The 21,519-nt window shown below is 38.6% G+C and overlaps 1 protein-coding gene and 1 pseudogene across 9 annotated transcripts in view; one reads left to right on the top strand and one right to left on the bottom strand.

The window, feature by feature from the left end:
- BICRAL (BICRA like chromatin remodeling complex associated protein) overlaps positions 1-21,519 on the top strand; it is a 108,222-nt gene that overhangs the window by 35,241 nt on the left and 51,462 nt on the right. Inside the window, exons 1-2 of one of the 9 annotated variants that reach the window (XM_049716114.1) lie at positions 12,934-16,013; positions 17,399-17,459. The exons of 7 other annotated variants lie outside the window; for them this stretch is intronic. The gene's annotated coding sequence lies outside the window, so the exon portion shown is untranslated. Of the gene's footprint in view, positions 1-12,933; positions 16,014-17,398; positions 17,460-21,519 lie in introns of those variants that run through there. One more of the 9 variants, XM_049716113.1, reaches the window with a different exon arrangement.
- On the bottom strand, positions 19,774-20,385 carry LOC101280292 (mitochondrial inner membrane protease subunit 1-like; annotated as a pseudogene).

Here is a 21,519-nt window from a genome sequence, read left to right on the forward strand (position 1 = left end):
GGACTCTTAACCACTGCGCCACCAGGGAAGCCTTAAGATTAATTTAAAGTTAAAAATATTCTGGAAATTTTCTGGCAGTCCAGAGGTTAGGACTGGGTGCTCTCACTGCCGAGGGCCTGGGTTCAATTCCTGTTTGGGGAACTAAAATCCCATAAGCCACGTGGTACAGCCAAAAATAAATAAATAAATTAAAATATTCTGGTGTTTTTCTTCCTTTCCAGAATGTTTCTTTTCTAAATGGAAAGTCATGTTTTGAAAAGTTATTACTGTAACTATTTGGAAAGAAAAAGGCACTGCACTGATAATTGATCATCAAATATTTATTAATTGCTAATTTTGTACAGGGCACTTGGAGGGTACAGGAACATGTGATCTAGGTGGGTGGATAATAAGTACATGCAGAAAAGTACACAGCAGCATGTGATAAGTGCCAAATGAGAGAGCAAAGGAGAGAGAGCCTTGGACCGAAGTGTGTGAGCGCGTCCATCCATTCACTCATTCAGCAAATATTATTGAGTACCTAATATGTGCCAGGTGCCATTCTAGGCTCCAAGATGCCTCAATGAGCACGACTCTCATGAGAAGACAGACAGCATACCTAGGTAAACTTGTAAGTTATAGGGAGAAAAATAAAGCAAGACAAGGAAGATGTGGAATGCTGCGGGGATGGGAAGGTGGTCACTGGTAGGTCATGATTCTCGGGGCAGAGAGTTGAAAGAAGTAAGGAGTGAGCCTTATCTTAAAGAATGGCATTCCAGGCAGAGAGCAGCCAGTGCAAAGGGCCTGAGGCATGAGCATGCCTGGTGAGTTCTAGGCCTGGGAAGTCAGCAAGGGCTAGAATCTGAAAGAAGTCAGAGAGGTTTGGGGGTGGGGGTGGGGGCCATTGTTTACTCAATGGTTATTCACAATTGAACATAGAAAAGGAGTTTGGTTTTTACCATGAGAAAAATGGGGATTCATTGGAGGGTTTTGATTTATGTTTTAAAGGTATTGCTCAGGAGGTTGGGGTGAGAATAGATGCAGGGGGTAAAAGAGGGAGAGCAGAGAGGCCAGGTGAGAGGTGATGATGGCTTGGACTAGGGAGGTAGCAGTGGAGGTGGTGTGTGGTTGGATTCTGGATCTGTTTTGAAGGTATAGCCGATGGGATTTCTTGATGGATGGGATGTGGGGCGTGAGAGAATGAGCAATGAAGGGTTACATATAAAAAATTAAATTTGAACTGGAACCTAAGGAATTTGTTGACCAGGAGAAGACGGCAAAGCAGAGGAATTTAGGTGGGAAAGAAAGAAATTAAGTGAGAAGTATATAAGAGGGGCAAGACAGTGGGGAATCTTCGTTGGATGAAGTGAGAAGTTTCTCAAAGACGAGAGAGAAAAGAAGGAAGGCTGGGATGGGACATTGGGATAACAGTTTGTGAAATGCACTCAATGCAAGGCCAAAGTATTTGAATTTTTCTTTACGTACAAAAAAATCATAAAGTTTTTCAAGCAAGGCAGTTATTTGACTAAGAGAGAAAGAAGCATTGTAGTTAATAATAGCCTTGGAACGAGACAGATCTGTGTTCCAATCCTGGCTCTTTTCCTTCCTGTGCTGTCTCCAGTAAATTATGTAACCTCTCTGGGGGCATGTGCCTTAGTTTCTCTGGCTTGAGGATTTGCAGAGGAAGTTTGCCAGGATTAAGTGAGACCATGCATACAAAGAGTTAACAGTGCCTCACTAATTTGGAGCTTAACCATCACTACTTTTTAAAATTATTGTTATAAAAAAATGTTAAAGCAGTGTTTAATTAGACTAGTTTGCTAATAGTGAATGAATGAGTGAATGGCTCCTTTAGAAAATGAAATTGACTTTTTGTCTTAAGTGAATTATTTCTGTCAGTCAGTATTGCTTTCCAAGACTAGGCAATGCCCCTTGAAATTCCTGTTAGTTGTCCAGTGGTATACTTTTATCAGAACAGCAGGGGATGTAATACAGAGCTCTCCCCTCAAACACTTAGAGATCAAATATAACAAATTCCCATCTTGACATTCTCAGCTTAGTATAGAAAAGACTGAGAAATTTAGCAGTAGAAGCCTGATGTCACTCTAAAACCCACTTTCCAAAAATCAGTGTCCTGCTGATCACTGGTCTGCAGAATGGAGGTTTAGAAAATGCTGGGAAAGTGAAAAAAGGCATATGGGCTTTGATTTCGTTTAAATATAAAACATACTTTAAAAATAAAAATATACTAAAGAAAAAGATTGAAAAAGTATGTTCCAAAGTATTAGCTCAGGCTGGCATAACAGAATACAGATGACCCTTGAACAACATGGGTTTGAACTGCATGGGTCCACTTATGCACGGATTTTTTTTTTTCACGGAATACCTACTACAGTACTCATGATCCACAGTTGACTGAGTCTGCAGATGCAGAGTAACTGCCTATGTAGAGAACTGACTATAAAGTTATATGTGGATTTTCGACTGCACAGATGGTCAGAGCTCCAACCCTTGAGCTGTTCAAGGGTCAACTGTACCATAGACTGGGTGGTTTAAACAGCAGAAACTTATTTTCTCACAGTTCTGGAGGCTGGGCAGTCCAAGATTGGGGTGCCAGGTAGTTCGCTGGCTGGGGAAGGCCCTTTTCCTGGTTTGCAGATTGCCACCTTCTTGCTGTCCTCACAGGAGCTCTGGACACTCTTCCTCTTCTTATAAGATCGCCAGCCCTATTGGATTAGGGCTCTACCCTTGTGAACTCATCTAACCTTAATTATTTCCTAGAGACCCTGTCTCTAAATCCAGTCACATTAGCGCTTAGGGTTTCAACATGAGTTTTGTGGGGGACACAATTCAGTCCACAGCAGTTACTGCTATAGGCAGTGGAATCATAAGTGATCTCCATTTTCTTCTTTATGCATTTCTCTACTTTCCAAACTTTCTGCCGTTGAGGCTGTTGGGTGAAACTGGGTTCCACTTATATGAGTTACCTACAGTAGTCAAACTCATAGGGACAGAAAGTAGAATGGTGGTTGCCAAGCGCTGGGGGGAGGGGAAAGGGAGAGTTAGCATATAATGGGTACAGAGTTTCAGTTTTGCAAGATGAAAAGACTTCTGGAGATGGATGGTGGCGATGGTTGCACAACAGTGTGAGGGTACTTAATACCACTGAACTGTACAGTTAAAAATGGTTAAGATGATGAATTTTATGTTATGTGTATTTTACCACACATACACACAAAAATTCTCAGCCCCCTCTCCATGAAAGGCCCCAAAAAACTTCTAAAAATTATATAGCTTTTGGAGTTAGACAGATTGGGTTTAAATACTAGTTCTGTGTTGATGTAGTGGTTCTCAAACATGAGTGTGCATCAGGATTACCTGGATGGCTTGTTTAACACCCCCTGAGTTCCTGGTCCAGTAGGTCTGGGGCGGGCCTGAGAATTTGGATTTTTAACAAGCTCCCAGGTGATTGAGAGCCTACAGCAAGTTCCCTGTTTGTAAAAGTGGGTCTGTTTGTCAGCTGTGAGGCTTATGTGGGAGTACCTGGTTCAGGAGCTCTCAGCATCAGTTTTAGTTTCTTTTTAGCAGATTGTTTGCTTTTTCCTCAAATAATTTACTATTGGATCTTTTTCTCGTGTATTTAAGATCATTTTACACAAACATGAAGAAATAACTTATTTTAAAAATTTATTTTATTCAAGTATAGTTGATTTACAATATTGTTAATTTCTGCTGTACAGCAAAGTGATTCGGTTATACATATATATATTCTTTTTCATATTCTTTATCACAGAATATTGAATAGAGTTCCCTGTGCTATAGAAGAAACTTATTTTTAAAAATATATATTAAAGTCTTTAAATATGTAAGAAGCATGTGAAATTAACTTTGCTTCTTAGACGATTAGGATTATTTCAGTCCAATGGCTAGACTAGGGTTATCTTTGGAACTGATACTTAATATTCAACTTTTTTCCTTTTCCAAATTATATCTGTGTGTGTGTGTGTGTGTGTGTGTGTGTGTGTGTGTGTGTGTGTGTGTAGGGGGTTGTAATCTGGTGAAAACAAGGGTTATGGCAACTCCCTTCCCTTCATCCCCCCCTTCCATAAAAAAATCCCACAAACAAAACCTCTTGGAAACCATATGTAAATAATTAGGGTAAATATTATTCATACCTCTTTAACTGTTCTTAAATAAAGATTTCCACCTTGTGGCTGTCCATACAGGCTAACAAGGGGAAATGAGCCTCTAGGCCAGTGTTTTTCCTAAACTAAGTTCTATAAAAGTCTCTAGATGGGAGCTGTCCAGTATGGGGGGCACTAACCACAGACGACTATTAGTGCCTGAAATGCGCCAGTTGTGATGTGCTCTAAGTATAAAGTCCACACCAGATTTTGAAGACTTTGTATGAGAAAAAGGATGTAAAATATCTCATTAATTTTATATCAATTACATGTTGAAATGATTAAATAAATACTAAATAAATTTTTTTTAAAATTTTGTCCAAAATAGCTTTTGGGTATTCTGGACAAAATAAAACGCAGTTGACCCTTGAACAATGTGACGGTTAGGAGCACATGCAGTCAAAAATCCATATATAACTTTTTATCCCCCCAAAACTTAAATAATAGCCTACTGTTGAACAGAGCCTCACTGATAACATACAGTCAATTAACGTATATTTGGTGTGTTATACTTATTATATACTGAATTCTTACCAAAAAAAGTAAGCAAGAAAAAAGAAAAGGTTTTTAGGAAAATCATACACGGGGGAATTCTCTGGTGGTCCAGTGGTTAGGACTCTGTACTTCCACTGCGGAGGGCTCGGGTTCAATCCCTGATCAGGTAACGCAGCGAGGCCAAAAAAAAAAAAAAAGAAAAGAAAAGAAAATCATACAGAAGAGAAAATACATTATTTAGAGTACTATACTGCATATATCCATACCATTAAGTTTATGACGTCTGTTTACAAGATGAATCGTCTTGTCAGTACCTACATCAATATTGTCTTACATAATACAAAACACTATAGATGTTACATGTATCTCTAACACTAGACATCAAAAATGAAAAGATAATGTGAAAAAGAAATTTATATTTATGTATGGATATAGTGATTCATGCACTGGTAAAGAAAAAGCAGCAATATGATTGCTTTATGGTGGCCTGTACGATTGCTTCACAGTAGCCCAGCCTCTGTGGGCTGAATGAATCATTATATGAATGAATCATTATAAAATGAATAAATGAATGAATCATTCATTATAAAATGTTTATGGCATATAGTATTACAGTCATATTCATAATACAGTATTGGAAACATTGTTATATTTTTCTAAAAATCCACTTACCTATTATGATAGGCTGATATGCAGGTCTCCGATTATGAGAGAAAGAGGCATACTTTACAGTAATGTAATTCCTTTTTTTTTTTAATTTTTTGGCCTTGCCAAAAAATGGCATGTGGGATCTTAGTTCCCTAACCAGGGATCACACCTGCGCCCTCCGCATTGGCAGCACGGAGACTTAACCACTGGACCACCAGGGAAGTCCCACAGTAATGTAATTCTTTGAAAGCAAAGTTATAAAACAGTAAGAAAACAAGCACTGTTAATTTTGTATTAAATATCACTCACCTTATGCCTATGTAAGGAGAGGCTATCCACTTCCATACAAGTCTTGCTCATGATGTTCTACATGTATATATTTGTAAATGTATTGGGAAAAAAAAATCTGTGTATAAGTGGACCCTCGCAGTTCAAACCTACATTGTTCAAGGATCAACTGTATATTACAACAAATTACACTTTAAAAAGTTTAGGGCTTCCCTGGTGGCACAGTGGTTGAGAGTCCGCCTGCCGATGCAGGGGACACGGGTTCGTGCCCCAGTCCAGGAAGATCCCACATGCCGCGGAGCGGCTGGGCCCGTGAGCCATGGCTGCTGAGCCTGTGCGTCCGGAGCCTGTGCTCTGCAACGGGAGAGGCCACAGCAGTAAGAGGCCTGCGTACCGCCAAAAAAAAATTTAACTACTAGAACATTTTGAATCTCATGTGTGGCTCTCACTTGTGACTCATGGTGTTTCTATTGGACAGCTGTGCTGCTCTAGACCCACGGGAGTTAATAGGTGTTGGGAGTGGAGTTGGGAGAGAATGGAGGGTTCTGTGGCAAAGTCAGTGTGGGAAACAGTGACTTTTAAAAAGCAGGAGGTCTGGGGACTTCCCTGGTGGTCCAGTGGTAAAGAATCCGCCTTCCAATGCAGGGGACGCGGGTTAAATCCCTGGTCGGGGAACTAAGATCCCACGTGACACGGGGCAGCTAAGCCTGCACGCACCACAACTACTGAGCTGGCATGCCTCAACGAGAGAGCCTGCCTGCTACAAACTACAGAACCCACGCGCCCTGGAGCCTGCACGCCACAACTACAGAGAGAAACCCCACATGCCACAACTAGAGAGAGGCCTGCACACCACAACGAAGAGGGAGGGAAGGGAGGGAGGGAGGGAGGAAGGAAGGAAGGAAGGAAGGAAGGAAGGAAGGAAGGAAGGACTTTAAAAATAAATAAATAAAAAGCAGGAGGTCTGATGTATATCATGAATTACTGAGACGGGTATGTGATATGTTACGCTTCCCAAAGTTATTTCATTATGGAACCTCTGCCAGCCTTTTTTGTTTAAAGGACTCCTTTCCCTGAAGTCTTACATGGAAAAGACTAAAGTGCTGCTCTCAGCTACGATGCTCCCACAGCTCCTTTTCTCGAAACCGGTGCCAGTGTATTTCTCCTTACTTATATTTCTCCCTACTTTTTTAATATAATTATTTACTTATTTTATTTATTTATTTTGGCCGCACTGGGTCTTAACTGTGGCACCAGGATCTTCGTTGCATTATGTGGACTTCTTAGTTGTGGCATGAGGACTCTTAGTTGCGGCATGCATGCATTCACCAACCAGGGATTGAACCCCGGGCCCCCTGCATTGGGAGTTGGAGTCTTATCCACTGGACCACCAGGGAAATCCCTCCCTACTTTTTATAGTGATAGATTTAAAATAATGTGCTTCACTTTTCTCAGCAAAAATACCTTATAATAAGTTGATTTAAAATTTTAGAATTGTAATTGATGGAATAATGAGGTTTTTTGCTGTGGGAGAAAATGTTTTAAGATTCTCAACTGCTGTTTTTTGGCATGGGAAACATTTACAGAAATCAGACCTTCCAAAAATCCTGTTTCCACCCACAGAGATGAGAAGCATGGGCTTGGGAATTAGAGATTTGAATTCAAACTTCTGTCTCGCTGCTTACAAACTGCAATGTTGGGCAACTGTCTTACATTCTCTCTAAAAATAGGGATAATAATACATACCTGGCAGTATTGTATTAGAAGGATTAGGACTGTGTAAAGTGTGTGGCAGAGGGAAGGCGCTTAATGAACGTTAGCTGCTACTACAGTTTTTATCATATCATATGCCTTGGTATATTAATAATATTAACTTAATTTATATTTTTTAATAGGTAATAGTAATAATAATAGCAAGAATCATTAATTGTAAAAAGGGCTTAATGTTACTGTAAATATCCATGCTAGTATATGTTTATTTTCATGCACATTGATAATGCTTACTACAGTTTGGAAGATTATTTCAGATGTAGCTGTCTTGCCTTTCCAATAAGATTATCAGTTACTTGAGAGCTGGGACATATTATACACTTGTGTGGGGCTTTTTTTGTGTTTTCTTTAACCCTCTACCCTGCCCTTCCATCACAGGCTTATTTTAATAAATAAATGATCATTGAATCAAGCCCTCATTATCATTAGTATGATAAATTACAGTTCTGCTTAATATATCATGCTTTTTTTTTTTTTTTTTTTTTTTTTGCGGTTCGCGGGCCTCTCACTGTTGTGGCCTCTCCCGTTGCGGAGCACAGGCTCCAGACGCTCAGGCTCAGCGGCCATGGCTCACGGGCCCAGCCGCTCCGCGGCATGTGGGATCTTCCCAGACTGGGGCACGAACCCGTGTCCCCTGCATCGGCAGGCGGACTCTCAACCACTGCGCCACCAGGGAAGCCCCATGCTATTTTAATGTAAATTGTTAAAGAAAAATTATGATATTAATGATATGAGAATCATTAACAATATTTGCAAGCTTTCATTAGAAGTTTAAGAAAAAGTTAAATAATGACAAACCTTCATAGAAAAATAATTTTACTAGGTGAAGCAAAACTGAAGAACTTAAATATTTAGAGAGGTAAATAAGGTGTTCTAAAGGCAAGACTATGAAGACATAATGAAGCAAAAAAAATTTATTCTAATTTGTTCAAAAGAACGATACTGAATAATGGCAGTAATAGAGCTATGGATTTATCCTATTTTAAATGACCCAGAAGTGATAGAAGAGGGTCAAACTAAATGAAAAGTCTTCACCTCTTTCCTAAGGAAAAGGGTTGTGTTGTGGCACAAATCTCTCAGAAGTTGGGACTGTGTTTGAAACCAGTTACGCAGTTTCCCGACATCATTTGCTTCTAGCACATGTGACTGCCACTTCAGAATGATGTGGTTTTAAGTCAAAAAAAAATTTTTTTTAATTACACTGAGCTGGCCTTAAAAACGAAACATAGTGTTTTATTCTTAGATCACCAGAGGCTGTTTCTAAGTTACTTGACTCTTATATGAAGGTTCAATAATCTATAGCAGGATAGCCCAGAAGTGAGTGTAGAAAAAGGTGTTAATTTACATGTCTGTTCAATTCCAAGCATTCATGTAAAAACTAGAAAAGTAAATGATTATGTGGCTATTTTCTACAGTGGACATTTGGGAGAATAAAGGTGTGAATTTTGACTAAGCTTGCCAGAAAGGACTGTTGCATGTTTATCAGATGAAACTTACCTTTGTATCTCACTCTGGTCCAAGGTGGAGAATGTTGATGGGCTTTTCCACTGCAGTGTCAGGTTTTTTAAATTGTAAAATGCATTTCTGTTGCCCTCTACTAAGCTTGCAGAAAACTAGGTTATACTTCACCTTCCTCTCTCAGGGCATTCTTTGGTATCTTTGGTGATAGTGAAGAGTATCCTTTCTGCACTGTTGAAATTGACAGCTTGCTGCTACCATCCTGTGCATCTGGCAGCACCTTCAGCATCTTTGCATTGCAAAAATGTACATCCAAACAGTGTGTAGAAATGGCCATTGTGTGCTTAGCAAGTTTAAAAATATATTGTGAATTATATTCAGATGTTCAGAATTCCTTTGTTATTTGTTACTGGATTGAGTTTATTTGTTTCACATGTTGAACAACTGTCCTGGGCCCCAACGGTACAAGGGCTCCATGGACTGACCCCTAAACGATCTGTGGTTAGAATTAGGGAGAACTGGGGAGAGGGAGGCCCGTGAACTTGGATACGAAAAAAATTGCATGTTATTTTCACTGGACTCCAATTGAAATTTATTATTTCCTAAATCTATGAGTGGAGGCCACCAGCCACTGTAGTATTAACAGTGCCTGGGGAATGTTACCAGTAGAAATATTGTTTATCACATTACATTTGCAGATATCTTGAAAGATTACTATCTCCTAAATGATAGTAGTTACTAGACTCACCACTACATCTAGTATATTAATGCATTGATGAAGAACCACATATATAACTATATTACAATTTTTAAATATTTTTATAACTTTTTAAAAATCTTCCATATACTTTGCATCTTGAAATATTACTCTGAGAAGGGATCCATAAGCCTCACCAGACAGACAGAAGGCACAACAGGGTTAAGAACCCTCCTCCTTCCTTTGTGGGATGATTTCTTCCTACATCTGTGCCTCGTGGTAGTTGTGGGGTGATCTGCCTCAGCTTCTTTCACCCCACTGTTTGCTGAGGTTAATTTTAACTGATGTGCCATAGGTCCCTCATTTTCCCTCAGTGAGCGTGTGTCCTGAAGCTGCCAGCTTGAGGGAGAGAATACTTTTCCAGAAATAGAAAGATTTTTTGGGGGGGGGGATTGTTTTTTTTTTATTCAAACAAAGTCACAAAAATTATAATCATCCTCATCAGTTCACTCAGTCCCATGTAATTAATTTTTTTTTATCTTGATCTTTTGTTAGCACTTTTATGAATTCATCAGTTTTCCATTAGAGTTCTGAAAATGCTTATTCATTCAGTTGAGCAGTTTAGTCAGTTACCAGAAACCTGTACTTGTCAGAGTATTTTCCATGAATTCCTTGAAGATGAAACCCTTTTATAGGAACATTTTTGCGAAAGCATCAGAGTCCAGAACTGTCTGTAAATGACAAAAGATTTAAAAATGACCACGGTTAAAGATTTGATGAAAGTTCATAATAATGCATTTGACAAGGAAATTTAGTTATTTCTGAGATACACATTTTAAAGTAATAACTAGAATTATGACTTATAACATTATACCAGAACATATAAGATTTTCAGAAATTTCATGTAATGTCTGAAACATTTATATTAACATATTTCCATACAAATAACCCAAAGAAAGTTTACTATTAGTTTTTGTGTTTGTTTGTTTGTTTATACTGCAGGTTCTTATTAGTCATCAATTTTATATACATCAATGTATACATGTCAATCCCAATCGCCCAATTCAGCACACCACCATCCCCACCCCACCACGGTTTTTTCCCCCCTTGGTGTCCATACGTTTGTTCTCTACATCTGTGTCTCAACTTCTGCCCTGCAAACCAGTTCATCTGTACCATTTTTCTAGGTTCCACATACATGCGTTAATATATGATATTTGTTTTTCTCTTTCTGACTTACTTCACTCTGTATGACAGTCTCTAGATCCATCCACGTCTCAAGAAATGACTCAATTTCATTCCTATCTATGGCTGAGTAATATTCCATTATATATATGTACCACATCTTCTTTATCCATTCGTCTGTCGATGGGCATTTAGATTGCTTCCATGACCTGCCTATTGTAAATAGTGCTGCAATGAACATTAGGGTACATATGTCTTTTTGAATTATGGTTTTCTCTGGGTATATGCCCAGTAGTGGTATTGCTGGATCATATGGTAATTCTATTTTTAGTTTTTTAAGGAACCTCCATACTGTTCTCCACAGTGGCTGTATCAATTTACATTCCCACCAACAGTGTAAGAGGGTTCCCTTTTCTCCACACCCTCTGCAGCATTTGTTTGTAGATTTTCTGATGATGCCCATTCTAACTGGTGTGAGGTGATACTTCATTGTAGTTTTGATTTGCATTTCTCTAATAATTAGTGATGTTGAGCAGCTTTTCATGTGCTTCTTGGCCATCTGTATGTCTTCTTTGGAGAAATGTCTGTTTAGGTCTTCTGCCCATTTTTGGATTGGGTTGTTTGTTTCTTTAATACTGAGCTGCATGAGCTGTTTATATATTTTGGAGATTAATCCTTTGTCCATTGATTCGGTTGTGAATATTTTCTCTCATTCTGAGGGTTGTCTTTTTGTCTTGTTTATGTTTTCCTTTGCTGTGCAAAAGCTTTTAAGTTTCATTAGGTCTCATTTGTTTATTTTTGTTTTTATTTCCATTACTCTAGGAGGTGGATCAAAAAAGGTCTTGCTGTGATTTATGTCAAAGAGTGTTCCTCCTATGTTTTCCTCTAAGAGTTTTATAATGTCCAGTCCTACATTTAGGTCTTGAATCCATTCTGAGTTTATTTTTGTGTATGGTGTTAGGGAGTGTTCTAATTTCATTCTTTTACATGTAGCTGTCCAGTTTTCCCAGCACCACTTATTAAATAGACTGTCTCTTCTCCATTGTATATCCTTGCCTTCTTTGTCATAGATTAGTTGACCACAGGTGTGTGGGTTTATCTCTGGGCTTTCTATCTTGTTCCATTGATCTATGTTTCTGTTTTTGTGCCAGTACCATACTGTCTTGATTACTGTAGCTTTGTAGTATAGTCTGAAGTCAGGGAGTCTGATTCCTCCAGCTCCATTTTTTTCCCTCAAGACTGCTTTGGCTATTTGGGGCCTTTTGTGTCTTCATACAAATTTTAAGATGATTTGTTCTAGCTCTGTAATAAATGCCACTGGTAATTTAATAGGAATGCATTGAATCTGTAGATTGCTTTGGGTAGTATAGTCATTTTCACAATTGATTCTTCCAATCCAAGAACATGGTATAACTCTCCATCTGTTGGTATCATCTTTAATTTCTTTCATCAGTGTCTTATAGTCTTCTGCATACAGGTCTTTTGTCTCTCTAGGTAGGTTTAGTCCTAGGTATTTTATTCTTTTTATTGCAATGGTAAATGGGAGTGTTTCCATAATTTCGCTTTCAGATTTTTCATCATTAGTGTAGAGGAATGCAAGAGATTTCTGTGCATTAATTTTGTATCCTGCAACTTTATCAAATTCATTGATTAGCTCTAGTAGTTTTCTGGTGGCATTTTTAGGATTCTCTATGTATAGTATCATGTCATCTGCAAACAGTGACAGTTTTACTTGTTCTTTTCCAGTTTGTATTCCTTTTATTTCTTTTTCTTCTCTGATTGCTGTGGCTAGGACTTCCAAAACTATGCTGAATAATAGTGGTGAGAGTGGACATCCTTGTCTTTTTCCTGATCTTAGAGGAAATGCTTTCAGTTTTTCACCATTGAGAATGATGTTTGCTGTGGGTTTGTCATATATGGCCTTTATTATGTTGAGGTAGGTTCCCTCTATGCCCACTTTCTGGAGAGTTTTTATCATAAATGGGTGTTGAATTTTGTCAAAAGCTTTTTCTGCATCTATTGAGATGATCATATGGTTTTTATTCTTCAATTTGTTAATATGGAGTATCACATTGATTGATTTGCATATATTGAAGAATCCTTGCATCCCTGGGATAAATCCCACTTGATCATGGTGTATGATCCTTTTAATGTGTTGTTGGATTCTGTTTGCTGGTATTTTGTTGAGGATTTTTGCATCTATATTCATCAGTGATATTGGTCTGTAATTTTCTTTTTTTGTGAAATCTTTGTCTGGTTTTGGTATCAGGGTGATGGTGGCCTCATAGAATGAGTTTGGGTATGTTCCTTCCTCTGCAATTTTTTAAGATTTTTAATCATAGATGTACAGCTAGTTATTTTCAAATAAACCCTTTTGGGTATTTTTTTAAGTTGGAATATTCAGAGATGCTTTCTTCTTTTTTTGTGGTAAAATATACATAACATAAAATTTACCATTTTAGCCATTTTATTTATTTGTTTGTTTATTTATTTAAAAATTTTAGCTGTGTTGGGTCGTCGTTGCTGTGCGAGGGCTTTCTCTAGTTGTGGCGAGCAGGGGCTACTCTTCATTGCGGTGCGTGGGCTTCTCATTGTGGTGGCTTCTCTTGTTGCGGAGCATGGGCTGTAGATGTGTGGGCTTCAGTAGTTGTGGTGCACAGGCTCAGTAGTTGTGGTGTGCGGGCTCAGTAATTGTGGCTCACGGGCTCTAGAGCACAGATTCAGTAGTTGTGGCACACGGGTTTAGTTGTTCTGCGGTCTGTGGGATCTTCTTGGACCAGGACTTGAGCCCATGTCCCCTGCATTGGTGGGCGGATTCTCAACCATTGCACCACCGGGGAAGCCCTTTAGCCATTTTAAGTACAGTTCTGTGGCATTGAGCACATTCACTTTGTTGTATAACCATCACCACCGTTTTTCCCCAGAACTTTTTCATCTTCCTCAACTGAAACTCTGTATCTTATGGTCTTTTGATAGAAAAAACTATCAATTTAAATTCCAGTCCACATGGCATTTCTTAAAGTTTGTAAAAGATTTCACACTAGATAGAAGTTTATATTTCTTAAACGGAGTTTAGAAGAGTGAGATTAATTCAGCTTCTTTAAAATTTTTGTGGAAACTGGGAGATCTTTCTTGGAGTAATATGCTACATATATATTTGCCCATATTCTTTCTTAAATCGTTTTTAAGCTTTAAAAGTTTCCTTTTATTTTCTTCTCCTTAAAAAATTGACTCATGCACACATCTTCCTTTTGAGCCTGCTTTTATAAAAGAGAATCCTCAGCATCTCTTCCTTGGTAACATCATTGACTTTGTAAAATGGAATTTTTTTTAATATTGTTAGTTGTTTTTATAGGGCTTGTTTTTCTTGGAACATACCGTAAAACCAAAATATTTTGAATGTTACTCATTGACAGAGAGCAGTGAGAGTCAAGAGTTTGCATGATAACTTTAACCAGATTGCTAATACTAAAGCTCAATAAAAGAAAAAGATTTTTTATTTATAATTACTGCCATTTCAAAGTATTTTTTAAAGCAGTTCCATACATAGAAACAATAACATGTACAAACTGCACTAACACAGACCAATGGTGTCCTATTGCATTTGAGGAAATATAGAGAAAGATCAGGCAGTTTTTATTTTTTAATAGCTTAATTATTACCATACTGTACTCTAGTAAATTTTGTGATTGTAAGATGGAAATGCAAACAGCAGTCCTTTTTCTGTTTATGACCGGTATTGTGCAATAATATCCCTTGTTTTTAAAAGCAGGAAAAAAACGCATTGGGAGGATTTTTCGTTTGCTTCATTTAAAATGCTCTCTAAAAGAAATCCCTTTCAATTAGGAAAAAAACACAAATGACTCATTAAATCTCCATTTAATAAAAGATATCTTTTTTCTGAATGAAACTAAAAATTTAAAAAGTGTCAAGAGCCGTTTGTGTTTAATATTTAGGTAGTTTGTTTTTATGGAGAGGATGCAAGTAAGACTTACTTTTGGCTTTCTAGTTTTTAATTCCTATTCCTAAAATTTTGGCTTAATGTGTTTTTGGTTGATGCATGACCAGGTTCATCTTCATGAGTGTTTATTTCAATGTTGGCATTGCTTCCTTTTGCTAAGTCAGCTTGTCATTGGAGCCAATTCTCTGAATGATTGTTTATTTTTAGTGGAAGAAAGTAATAAATATGGCAATCACTGATTAAAACAGAAACTCACCTTTTATTTGGAAGTATAATACAAGAGTTCTTTGAAATTTGGTAGTGTAACTGAAAAGAACTGACTCATCTTTTTAGTACTTATTATTCTATGTAGTGCAGTATTGTGAATTATCACAAAGATAGTTTTAACTTAATTTTATTTAACATTTAATAGCAATCAGGACAGCAGTATTTCTCAGTCATTTCTCAGTCATTTCCTGTTTACTGTTTTCCATAGTCATTAAAATCTTGTCTCTTATAAAACACAGTAAAGAAATTATGAAAACATTTTTGGCAGAGCATCTGTTTTTCCTGTACTGCAGAGTTTTTTTCTTTTCTTTAAAGGTCTAGTGTTGATGCCCTCACAAAGCCATACATGGCTGTGCCAGAGACTTCATCTTAGACTTTTACTTCTGAGTCTTTTGATGAACACAACTTTTTTTTTTTTTTTGGCTGTGTCGGGTCTTAGTTGGAGCACGTGGGATCTTTTCATTAGGGCGTGCAGGCTCTTCCTTGCCGCGCACAGGCTTCTGTCTAGTTGTGACGGGTGGGCTCAGTAGTTGCAGCGCGCAGGCTTAGTTGCCCTGCAGCATGTGGGATCTTAGTTCCCCAACCAGGGATCGAACCCGCGTCCCCCTGCATTGGAAGGCGCATTCTTAACCACTGGAGCACCAGGGAAGTCCCTGAACACAACTATTATTAATATAAATTACTGCTCAAGTTTTTGGGACTCCAGGAGTTATTTTATGTTTATGTTCAGTGCATAAATCCCTGTTTTAAGGAGGTTTGTTAAATATTAATTAGGTTATTATGGAAGGATACACAATTTTTTTGTCATATGGATCTTAAAAAATGTCATTTTCATATGCCTCAGAGAGCTGAACTGTCTGATCAGATGGGGAATCAGTTGACCTTGAAAGCCTTTTTCTCCCTGGCAGGAATGCCTGGCTAAATACATAAGGGCCCAGCATAAGCTGGTGGATCCTGGACAATGGATGACCAGCCTGCATCCGAATCCTGTGTTTTATGATTGTGCTAAAGTGCTCCTGTGTAGCCTAGCTGAATATTCTTGGAAACCAAATGATAAGGAACTGACATCACTCCTGAAAAAGTTAGTTTTAAGACCAAAATTTTACTTAAGTACGGAGTAAAACATGTTTATTGGGCACATTTGTATCAGGCATTGCACTAAACTCTGGTAACATGAAGATGGAACAAAATTGACCCAGCTTTCATGGAACTTGTAAGCTAATGAGGGAGTCAGAAAAGCAAAGTTTTGTCACACACATGTCAGATCTAGTAACATGTCAGACGTGCTCTAGGGATACAAATAAATGAGCAATTAATTTTGCTTCAGGATTTTCTTTAAATTAATTAGTTAATTTTATTTTTGGCTGCATTGGGTCTTCATTGCTGCACGTGGGCTTTCTCTAGTTGTGGCGACTGGGGGCTACTCTTTGTTGCGGTGCGCGGGCTTCTCATTGCAGTGGCTTCTCTTGTTGTGGAGCACAGGCTGTAGGCACGCAGGCTCAGTAGTTGTGGCTCGTGGGCTCTAGAGCACAGGCTCAGTAGTTGTGGGCTCTAGAGTGCAGGTTCAGTAGTTGTGATGCACGGACTTAGTTGCTCCGCCACATGTGGGATCTTCCTGGACTAGGGCTCGAACCTGTGTCCCCTGCATTGGCAGGTGGATTATTAACCACCGTGCCACCAGGGAAGTCCCAGGATTTTTTTTAAAAATGAAAGGCAAAATCATTTTACTACCTTAAAAGATAAGGAGGTATTCTCAGTTGACCACTTGGAGATGGGCGGGAAGATCTTTTGTCTTCTAAGTAAAGGGACAAGTGCAAAGCCAAAGAATTGAAAAAGTGGCATGATAAGTTTGGGGGACATCAAATGGTCAAGACGGCGAAGAAACAAGCGTTCCATATAGGGGAGGGTGAGGTGGGTTAAGGTACAAAATGAGGCCAGAGCCTATTGTAATGGGCCAGAATTTTAAGTTCGCTAATGCCGAAAAGCCATGCAGTCTAAAAGTTGCTTGGCCTTAGGATGGGAGAATTCATTGTACTCTTGTAGCACTTTATACTGTTTTTGTTTAAATTTGGGCTCTGCTTTAGTTGGGTTCAGAAGATAGGTATAATGAAGCTAATCACACAGAACAGTGGCTGATCAATGTCAAAAGACATGGTTGGTGCTTTTAGAATTCTCGGTAGAAAATCCAAAAGACAGCCCAAGGTTGTCAGAGAAAGACTCAGAGAGGTAGATTCAAACTAAGTTTTGAATAACGGATGGAATTTCAGTAGATGTAGGAGAGAAAGAAGAGCATTTCAGGTAAAATTGTCACCTGAACCAGGGCAGATGCTGGGAAAGTGTGCATTGTGTTTGGGGGCTAGGAGAGTGGCAGTTTGGCTAGAATAGTGTACAGGGGAATAGTGGGAAGTAACTTTAGCACCACTGTATGTTCTAGGTTTAAATATAATTCTTTGTTTTCCACTTTAGATTGCTCTCCCATAGGAATAACCTGGTGTCCAAAGTAAGCATGCTTTCTTGGAAAACTGAAGTAAGTTTCAAGAAAAAGGGAATAAGCACACTTTCCCTGGTATGCCTGATCCTGTTGCAGGTCTTGCCATCATGTGACCAACATATTGCAAAGGGTGATAAGTTCATTTCAAAAAATGTTCATTGACCACAGTGCGATACCGCCTCGCACCTGTTAGAATGGCTGTCATCAAAAAGACAAGAGATGACAAGTGTTGGCAAGGATATGGACAAAAGGGAGCCCTTGTGCACTGTTGGTGGGAATGTAAATTGATGCAGCCACTATGGAAAACAGTATGGAGGGTCCTCAAAAAATTAGAAATAGAGCTACCATATGATCCAGTAACCCCACTTCTATATGTATATTTGAAGGAAATTAAATCACTATCTTGAAGAGATATCTGCACCCTCAGATTCATTGCAGCATTATTCACAATAGCCAAGATATGGAAACCACCTAAATGTCTGTTGTTGGATGAATGGATAAAGAAATTGTTATATATAAATACAAATATATAGATAGTTGGATATACACATACGTACAGTGGAATAGTATTCAACCATAAAAAAGAAGGAAATCCTGCTGTTTGTGACTAAATGGATGAAACAGAAGCTAAGTGAAATAAGTTGGACAAAGATAGACAAATACTGTATGATCTCATTTATATGTGGAATCTAAAAAAGTTGAACTTGTAGAAGCAGAGTAGATTGGTAGTTGCCAGGGACTGGGGGGTGGGGGAAATGGGGAGATGTTGGTCAAAGGGTACAAACTTTCAGTTATAAGATGAATAATTTCTGGGAATCTAATGTATAACATGGTGACTATAGTTACCAATACTATATTGTATACCTGGAATTTCTTGAGAGAGTAGATTTTAAATGTACTCACTACACCAAAAAAAAAAAAAATTAACTATATGAGGGGATGGATGTGTTTGTGGTAATCATTTCACAATATAGATATATATCAGATCATCAAATTGTACACCTTAAACTTACACAATCTTATTTGTCAATTATATCTCAGTAAAACTGGTGGGCATGTTCATTGAGCTCCTGTCACGTGCCAGACACTATTCTGAGGTTCGTCGGTGAACAGACAAACCTCTGCCCTGGTGGAGCTGACATCGTAATGTAAATATGAGTAAATACAGTACAGAGAGGAAGGGAGAAATAAATTATTTGAGGGGAAGTAGTGGAAAGGGACTGGTACTGAAGGTGGTTGAGAGTGATGAATCCTCAAATAAAGTTTCACCTACAGCATTTCCTTTAGTCAGATTACCAAGAAGCTACCCTTCCCCTGAGATTGGAAAGTTGGCAGCCTAGATTTGGGTCTCTGAGCTGACCAGAGGCCATTGTTTGCAGGTCCCATCTGCCTGCAGTTGGGGACAATTTCCCCAGTTTGCCTGAAATGTGCCCAAGTGTGTGCTGTAACATGGGGGGGGAAAGAGTGACCAACCTCAGGGGGTCAGGGAGAAAACCCCATAGTAACCCCAGATTGCTGGTGAATCAGAATCTCTGGAGGGGGCAGGGGAGACGGATTTCCATGTTTTTAATAACTAACTCCAGTCCATATTATTATTATTATTATATTTCATTTTATTTATTTATTTGCCGTGTCACGCAGCTTGCAGAATCTTATTTCCCCAATCAGGATTCGAACCCATGCCCTTGGCAGTGAAAGCGTGGAGTCCTAACACTGGACCACCAGGGAATTCCCCAGTCCATATTATTTTGAAGCAAATCCCAGACATCGTATTACTTCATTCATACCTATTTCAGTATGGGATCTCTAAAAGATATGAGTTATTTTTAAAAATGTAACCCAAGTTTCATCGTTACACCTTAAAATTTTTTTTTTTTTTTTTTGCGGTACGCGGGCCTCTCACTGCTGTGGCCTCTCCCGTTGCGGAGCACAGGCTCCGGATGCGCAGGCTCAGCGGCCATGGCTCACGGGCCCAGCCGCTTAGCGGCATGTGGGATCCTCCCGGACCAGGGCACGAACCGGCGTCCCCTGCATAGGCAGGTGGACTCTCAACCACTGTGCCACCAGGGAAACCCTTAAAAAAATTTTTAACAGAATGTAATAGCGAATTTTCAATGCTGATGGACTTTGGGAAATTATAAATTTCTTTTTCAGGATTAAACTAGAATTATGTGAGTTTTTAAGGCAAGGCCTTTGGGAACACAATATTTGCATAAAATGCAGCTGCCCTACATTTATTTATTTATTTATTTATTTATTATTTATTTATTTATTTTGAATAGCAAATAGTTTATTAGCAAGTACGTGGTTTTAGTGACAATAATAAATTCACTTGAACAGAAGACAGTAATCAAATCAAAAGAATAAATGCTTGCCAATCAGAAAATCTGTGGCCATTAGGGCTGTCATGTAGAAATCCAAAATCATTGAGTCCAAATCTTAACGAAGATACATCCTCTTATTAGTTCATATGGAACAGGTCCACAGTACCTGGAATCTGTAGAATTCTATAGATTATCACCTTCTAACCAAACATGAGCCGTTGGCACATAACTGTGCTTTTAAATAAACCTGATGGACTATTGATAAGAATTTTGTCTCCTTCCAAACCAATTACTCTTTTACAAATATTTGATTTTGGATCACTCGGGCTTTTTGCAATCACAGTGTCACCTCTTTGGATACCATAAAAATGTCAACTAAAATTTTCTGCAAAGACAATATCTGAATTTTGAATTTTAAGCTCTATTGATGGTTCAGAACACATGACAACACCACCAAAGTATTCAAAAACACAATGAGTTATACAGCCAGACTGAATAATATAACCAACAAGCCGAAAGGTTTTTCCTGGAACACCACGAAGCATGGTTCTATGCAGACTCTGCCACCATTGGCCATATGTCTTTTCAACAATACATTCAATTTTTACGGTAGTTGCAGGGCTTCCAGAAAAAAACATCTAAAGCATGTCTCAAAACATATATAGGTGATCCATGGTTTCAAGATTCCTCTAGCCCCAAAGAACCCTGGAAGGCTCTCGCCCAGCACTCAGGTGGCTCTTTCTCCACAGCTGCCCTACATCTAAACCCGGGATATTTATTAAGTATTTATTATACCTGTTTATGTGCTATTTGCTGGGGATATGAAGATGAATATGACAAGATTCCTACTTTTGATGGTAGCACTGTAATATGTTTTTTACTGTAAGCTTCTAGAAGGTAGTCTGTTAGTAACATTTAGATTTGAAGTCAGTCTTTTAGTCCACTATACTTGAGCCATAACTTAATACCCAGAGTTCTTTACCACCACTAGCTGTGCAGTGGGAGAGAGTAGGCAGTTAAGTGCATCCTCCCACGCTGCAGGGCTTTGTTACTTCCAGAGTTTGGTATCTCTTGAACCACCTCAAAGACTTGAGACCCAACCCACAGTCTCTTTTGATGCCATCCTTTGTTTAGACCTCCTCTACCCAGCCTGGCACAGCATTGGCAGTTGAGATTAAAGGAGGATAAAGAGAGACCTGGAAATGTTTTCCCCAGGACCATCTTTGCATCAGTCAGACAATGCATACACAGGTCTTCTGTCAGTAGATTCCCATTAGATCTCAAGATTTTGAGAGGCTTTTAGTAAACATGTTAAGCAGAAATTTTATCAGCCCTGAAAATTTTCAGCATGTGTGTTTCTGGCTGGTTTTAAAATCTGTTGATGTTCCTCCAACTTGAGAACTCAGACCACCCAAGATTACTTCTGCAGATCCCAGTTTGAGAAACACCAATCTGTGTATGATTAATGGTTCTATAGTCAGTAAACTTAGGATCATTATCACTATGTTGGAATTTATCTTAAAGAAGTTTGATATATTTATCACTGTTCTCTTGCTAAAATAACCATGAATGTCTTGCTTTCTGTGGATCCTTGTGTTTCCATTTTCAGTTTGGCCACCATTAAAGGTCATTCCTTTACAGCACACAACAAATCACTGAGTTCTGGAGTTGGATACGTTAAATGATTTTCAAACTTTTTTCTCCCAGTTAAGAGTTCTATCACTGAGTTAAAGGGGAGAAGTGGAGCATTACAGTGCCTCTACCACCAACCT

This window comes from Orcinus orca, chromosome 10 (assembly GCF_937001465.1).
Source record: "Orcinus orca chromosome 10, mOrcOrc1.1, whole genome shotgun sequence".
NCBI classification, from domain to species: domain Eukaryota; kingdom Metazoa; phylum Chordata; class Mammalia; order Artiodactyla; family Delphinidae; genus Orcinus; species Orcinus orca.